At 43.2% G+C, this 6,616-nt stretch overlaps 1 protein-coding gene across 3 annotated transcripts in view; it reads left to right on the top strand.

The window, feature by feature from the left end:
- LOC114665423 (CDP-diacylglycerol--glycerol-3-phosphate 3-phosphatidyltransferase, mitochondrial) overlaps window positions 1-3,822 on the top strand; it is a 94,743-nt gene extending 90,921 nt beyond the window's left edge. For all 3 annotated transcript variants that reach the window (XM_051936551.1, XM_028819987.2, XM_051936552.1), the window contains exon 10: window positions 3,281-3,822. The gene's annotated coding sequence lies outside the window, so the exon portion shown is untranslated. The remainder of the gene's footprint in view (window positions 1-3,280) is intronic.
- The last annotated feature ends 2,794 nt before the right edge of the window (window positions 3,823-6,616 follow it).

Genomic DNA, 6,616 nt, shown 5'->3' on the forward strand with positions numbered 1-6,616 from the left:
GTGCTTCATTAACAGCTAGAGAGGAGTTACAATAGAGACCACTGAGATAGCTGGCCAGCTGTTGGCTCGCTTTTTTCCCAATCCATCCATTCATTTTCTACCACTTAACTGGGTCCGGGGCAGCAATCAAAGCAAAGATGCCCAGCACCCCCCGTTACCCTGCCACATCCATCAACTCCCTCCAAGTGGACACGAGGTGATCTAAGGAGTTTGTGTCCAGAATCGGACTCCATTCTACTCGGATGTCCATGGATCAGGCCACAGGACACTTGTCCTTGACTGGCAGCCAAACTCCAGTATACCTCACTGGACATTACTGGAGTTCAGGCCTGTGCCCGGCCAGCTCTGTGGCTAAAGGCCTAACTCCCCCACTCCTGGCCTGCTCTTTGGTACAATGGCTCATTAAGCGTTGACTGAATCAAAGCTTTTAATCTCAAATAAACAAGTTAATTAAGGCCTGTGAGTTATGTTAGCAGCACTAACTGGTTACTAATTAAAGTGGCTGACATAAAAACCTGGAGCCACCGTGGCCCTCAAGGATCTGAGATTAACGCCCCAGCTCATCCTGACGCTTGTCACACACCACTACTCCTTTTCATTAAAAGCCGTCATGGCCAGACTGGTGGCCAACAAATCGCTTCCCCCTGTCTGTGTTGGACCAGCATGTTTGTGTGTGCCCTCCTGGTTTCGTCATCCACCTCCCATGACCTTGAACTAGAGACGTATGGACCGGCTCTAACTCTAGCTACAAGCTGCTGGGGTTACTTGTGCTGGATGCCATCACTTTGTCCCTTTCGTTTTGTGTTTCGCATCACAGGTAGTAAAGTCGTGAACATTTCCTATGTGCCAGCCGGCACTAGCGCCTAAGAGGGCCACTTTGGGTAGACACTTCATGTCACATTAAAAATTGTGAACAGTGTGTGTAACGGTAAGGATTGTAATGGATCTCCATTTCTAAGAAGCACTAGGTTAGAAATTTAGGATAAACAGTTATCAAGAATGTTAATTTCCCAAGAACCTTCCAGATGAGTCAGCTGACTGTAGGCCCCTTACCTTCCAAAGTTCATGAGGTTAGAAGGAGCCCTCGCACAAAAGCACCTGACAGCCAGAACTAGACATTTAGCCAGAAACAGAGAAGAGGGCCGACTCGCTAACTGGAAAAACTTCCTAAAGAGAAGTGAGCAATGGCCAAACTCGCACTCTGTACCTCCTTCCTAAAAGAGAGGGGCCAGCTGAGGGGGGCAACAGCTTGGTACACGAGAGTGCAGGGCCTACAAAAGAGGATCTGCAACTGGATCCTTAGGTACAGGGAAATCCAGCAGAGACTACACAGTGTGTGCACAGACTCTCAAGTCCTACAGATAGGCAATGAATTTATTTTAAAAAGTAAATAACTATCTTAGAACAATAAAACAATTGTAATGAAGAGATTAATAATCAGTGTGACAAAGCTAGTCAGTCTGTTCACTTTAAGTTCATGACATCAAGTCGGGTTTTGAAGGTCCCTCAAGTACAACCGTCTGCCATTCCCTTAGTAATTTAGACACTTCAGTTGTGTCCCCTCTAGTTCAGCTCCCTCCACCACTCCTCACAGCTCAGACCCCTTCAGTCAGCTAGCCTCTCTCCCTGCACTCTCTCTGCTACTTGTACTTGTTTGTAATGAGGAGACCAAAACCACACCCAGTACTCCAGGCGAGGCCTCACAAAGCTTTAGTGTCAGCTCTCTAATGGAGGGCATGGGCTATGGACACGCGGCTGGCACACATGAGCAGTTTTAGTCCAAACAGATGGACGGTGGTTGGTGACACCACAACAACATTTCTTTCTATAGCACATTTTCATACAAGTGATGATGAAGAAAGAGAACAAAGACAAAATAAATAAGAATTAAAATAAGGGAACACTAATTAACAGAGTAAGTGTAAGTTCTGATGGCCAGGGAGGACAGAAAAAACAAAAAAACTCCAGCCAGCCGGAGAAAAATAAAATCTGCAGGGGGTCCGAGGCCACGAGACCACCCAGCCCCCTCCCTCTAGGCATTCTACCTACCATAAATGATCAGTCCTCATTGTATTCAGAACTTGATGACGACGGTCATGTGGACTTCTGGCCTTTAATCCACAGACTACATGCAGAGCTCAGTAGAAATGACTGTGACTGGAATGGCTTGACAACGTTATGTTACGCTGGACACAAAGCTTTGGTGCTTTAACTGTCACTTATTTTCTGGACTGGCTTATTCTAGGTCAGTACATGAGCCCATGAGACACATTCTCAAAGGACTCATTTAGAGCCCGTAAAGCATTATGGAGTATATCAGACTTGCTGATCTTGGTGCCAGTCCCTGTCGATTTAAACGACTGAAAATTGCTGCGCGTGTCACATTTGCTGACCTTCTAGTACATTTGTGTACACCTAGATGAAGGGTTAACAAGTATGGAGAGTTCAGGCACAATTGTCATTTTTATTCACACTGCCCCCCAAATTCTGTTGTGGTATGTGAAACACATGATGTCACAGAGATGAGCCTCCTCTGCGTTCCTTATTCCTCCTTAGGTGTCACCTGTCCTGCACACAGAGCTGCCCCTATGCCTAGAGACAAAAACGATGGGTGGTCACTGGGCACGCCAAAGCTACACAACCGGCCTTCATGTAAATAAAGGCTACAAGTGGAAATCACTGGAAAAGTCGCCTAATGTGACAGGACGTTCAATTTTTAGGATTCAGGAGAAATCAAAGTACCCAAAGCAAACTGCACATATTGTACAAATCCTAAAGTAGTGGCTGGGCTAAGAGGTTGTGAGGCAGTAGAGCTTCACAGTGTGCCCGGACCACTTACTTGCTATGGCCACAGTATCTGGGAATGCGCTGTTCACGTCTTTCACCTGTCCACTGCTCAGATGGACAATCAAGCTTCTGAAAGAACAGGCGGTCTTGTGTGTGACATTCGATTACTGTGCCTTTAACCCTACCTCACATCATGCTCGTCATTCCAACAGAGTGCACATGGGGTCCATTCACATGTTTGGACCTCTTATCCTGGCTGCCATCGCTCTTTGATGTGCAGTACAGCCGGGTGTTGTCTGCCCATGGCTGCTGCTGCTATGTAGCTAAAGCACAGCGAAACCTGAATAAGCCTGAGAGACACCAGAGGAAGCAGCAAGTCCTGAATCAATTGTCAAAATGGCGAGATTAGCCTGACCTTGTGTTTGTATCCTGGTGAGCACACAGCTCTGTCACTTTGAAGGTCTCACTTGAATTTTCATCTTTTGATTTTTAGCTTGCACACTGGAGAAGACTGCATTTCTTCAAGTGACGATCACTCCTGGAATGACCTGTGAATGGCTGCTTCAGCACAGAGGCACAGGTACTACGACGTTGCAGCAGTGGCCCTTGTCACTAATTTCAAAGTGTCATTCATTTGCAAAGCCAGCTGTTCAAACATTAGAAATTTGAAAAGCAGCAAGTAAAAACATCTTAAGACCTTTCCCTGGCTCTCTGACAAGTGCAGATGCAGCTCATCCTCTGAGCCCTTGGTCCAAGAAGATAAACAAGTAGAAGAAGTGACAAGTTGAAAAAGAGACATGTTAACTGCCGGACATATTTCAGCCTGATTATTATTTTTTCTCCTGTAAGATGTGATTTAATCTTGCCTTTGATTGTGAATTTGTGTTGTACAGTGCTATGTAAATAATGGACAAAACAATGGATGTACACTTTAACACTGCTTTGTCCTCTGCTTACTGTGTTTTTAAACTACAAAGTTCAATAACGTCTCCTGTTATTATTAAATAGTTGAAAATTTGACATTTTATTAAACATTAAAATGATATTGTAAATGTGCAGACTTGTATTTTAAAAGCATTTCTACATTACAGGATCAATAGGCCGTAATTAACCAAGAATGGCCTAACCCATTCATTCTGTCAAACGGGGGGCTACTTAAACACACCCATCGTGAAATACGGAATTTGCTTTGATTCTTAAAACGTATTCCCACTTAAGAGCCTAACATGCCTTATAACAATTACAGAAAAAGTGCAGCATAACACCCACTTTGGACTTCTGTCTCACACACACACACACACACACACACAGACTGTACTTCAACTTTGCAGTTAACTGTAAAATGTTTACAACACATAGGCAGTGACAGGCAAGTGCTGGTCAAACATCATCAATAAGCAGTGACTTACCGTTTATCTGTCACCCTAAAGCTGGGTAGTGTTAATTGAATTAGGATATCACAGTGGATATTTCCCCCTATCCCAATTGCACATTTCAGGACGCTGTCATTTACTTTCCAGTGCAACTCAATCCACTTAACCCACCAGTGCTCTTTAAAAAAAAAAATTACAAGAGCTATTATGACATTTTATGTTGAACCCTGCCATCTAGTGGAGAGGACTAGTATTACCTAACTAATATACAGTACTTTCAGGTCATCAGATAAAAGTAAATAAAACAGCATCTCATTCCGCAAATGTATGTATCACTGGATGTAATACAAGTTAGAGATATCTGCAGCATAAAACATTAAATACATTTTATTTTAAATCAAAGACATACTTACCATATAAATGTGCAACTGCTTTGGAACACTGTCCTGTTTCAAGATCCATATTCTGCTCTGCTTTTCGGTCTTCATCCTCAAGTCCCGCTTGTGTGTTCTCTGGCACACTCTGCTCTTCACAGTTGACTCGATGACAGCAGGCCACTCTGGCACCAAAGCTGCCCCAAACCCTTGTGCTGCTACCACCACCAGGAACAAAGCACGCAGTCTTAACATTTTTATCATATGGCAGTGCCAAATGTAGCTGCAAGATGCATATTTTACATGAAACATTTTCTCACTGGAGGCAGCTAAAATTTTAAAGGGATGGACTGAAAGCCAGAGACGCAAAATGTCTGTTCTAAAAATCTGAACAGCACAACCACACATATCCAACTACCCCTGAAACGACTGCTTAGCTAGAGGGGCCATGTCCATCAATAACATGTCCTGCCCCAGTGACATCAATCCACTGTTCTCTGCCCACCATTCTTTATTGCAGGCTCCACGACTCAGCCACCCACCTTTTTAGTCTTTCAGCCCTCAGCCTGCCATTTGTGATCATTACTTCTCCTTTTGTGCTGAAAGTACATTTGCAATACTGTGTGAACATCAAGTGTTGCTCAAATAGCAAATTTCCATTTCCCCAAGTAGTGTGACCCGATAATCACGAAGGATCCACAACACATTGCAGCCCTTTTTTGGTATAAATAAAAGCCTGGTCATTTTACGATAGGATGGTGATCAGATATTACTCACCTTTTATGAGCAGAAACTGCATGGTTTAGACCACAGACGTCACACTCTATTTCTGAAGGGTTGCAAATTTAAATCTGGCCACTTTCTCCATTATTAGCCAGTTACTAATGATGATGGAGCACGCGAGGTTACCTTGATTCTACATGATTTCCATTTTAATTGTTTCTTCTTTCATGAGCAGCCAAACAATAGTGAGATGCAAACTGAGCCAAAAGGTGACCGGGCCATCTTCAATCTCATTTGCACCTGTGCTCTTTCATACAACATCTGTCTCAATAAAAATACAGGAACAGAAAAACAAAAAGTGAAGGTCTGAAAAATACTAAGCTGCTCTGGTCCACTAAATATCTGGATTGTGATCTGAGAACAAAGAAAATCAGCTTTGGTACGGCACAATGAGAAGAGCAACAAGTCATGGAGTCCAAGAATGTGCTTCATTAACAGCTAAACAGGAGTTTACAGCGACAATGGTGACCCCTCAAGGACTATTAGTTGGTCATCTGTTGGCTTGCTTTGTATCTCGGCAATAAACAAGTACGTACATCATAATTAAGGCATGAGTGTTATGTTAAATTAGCAGCAGTAACTCGTCACTCATTAAAAAACTGGCTGGGACCCTCCAGGATCGGAGTTTGACACCTCTTGTTGAAATCATGAAAATATTGTCAAACAAAATACCATCTTTATCACAGTTATATTTGGAAAACAGGAGACCCGGGGGGATGTTACAAAGGTTTTCACTTTAAAAACACAGACTGATAATCCTTTTATAAAAAAACACACACATTACAAATAGAAAAAGTTTAACTACAACAATGGTAAGAAAAAATAAAAACCCAATCCCCACACCTTAGTGGCAGCAAACACGGGTGCAGAGCCTTGAGAGCCATGGAGCAGATGGCAGACGCACAGTGCCCATTCTGCTTTAACAGCAGTGCCATGTGGTGTTACAGTGACATCTACTGCTCCACCACCTTGACTGCAGCAGACTAAACAGATTTAAGATTTGTAAGCCTGCTACAAAAAGCACCGCACAATCACCCTGCACAAATCGAGACATAATGCAGAATGGACTCTGGTGTGTGCAGGGAGATTTGCCAGACCATTCACCAACCCGACAAACAATACAATAATTAAAATTTGATTCAAACTTACGTACATCAATTTTGCAGTAATGTGGATTGCAAAAATGCAGCTTCCTAATGTAAATTCTAAATGTTTTGCAGATTTCCCCATTAGGACTGAAGATTCCCATTTTCAGCTGCAAAATGCAAGAACTGGGCAGTGAAGGAGTCAAACACAGCG

The sequence above is a fragment of the Erpetoichthys calabaricus genome, chromosome 14, assembly GCF_900747795.2.
Source record: "Erpetoichthys calabaricus chromosome 14, fErpCal1.3, whole genome shotgun sequence".
Lineage (NCBI taxonomy): Eukaryota > Metazoa > Chordata > Cladistia > Polypteriformes > Polypteridae > Erpetoichthys > Erpetoichthys calabaricus.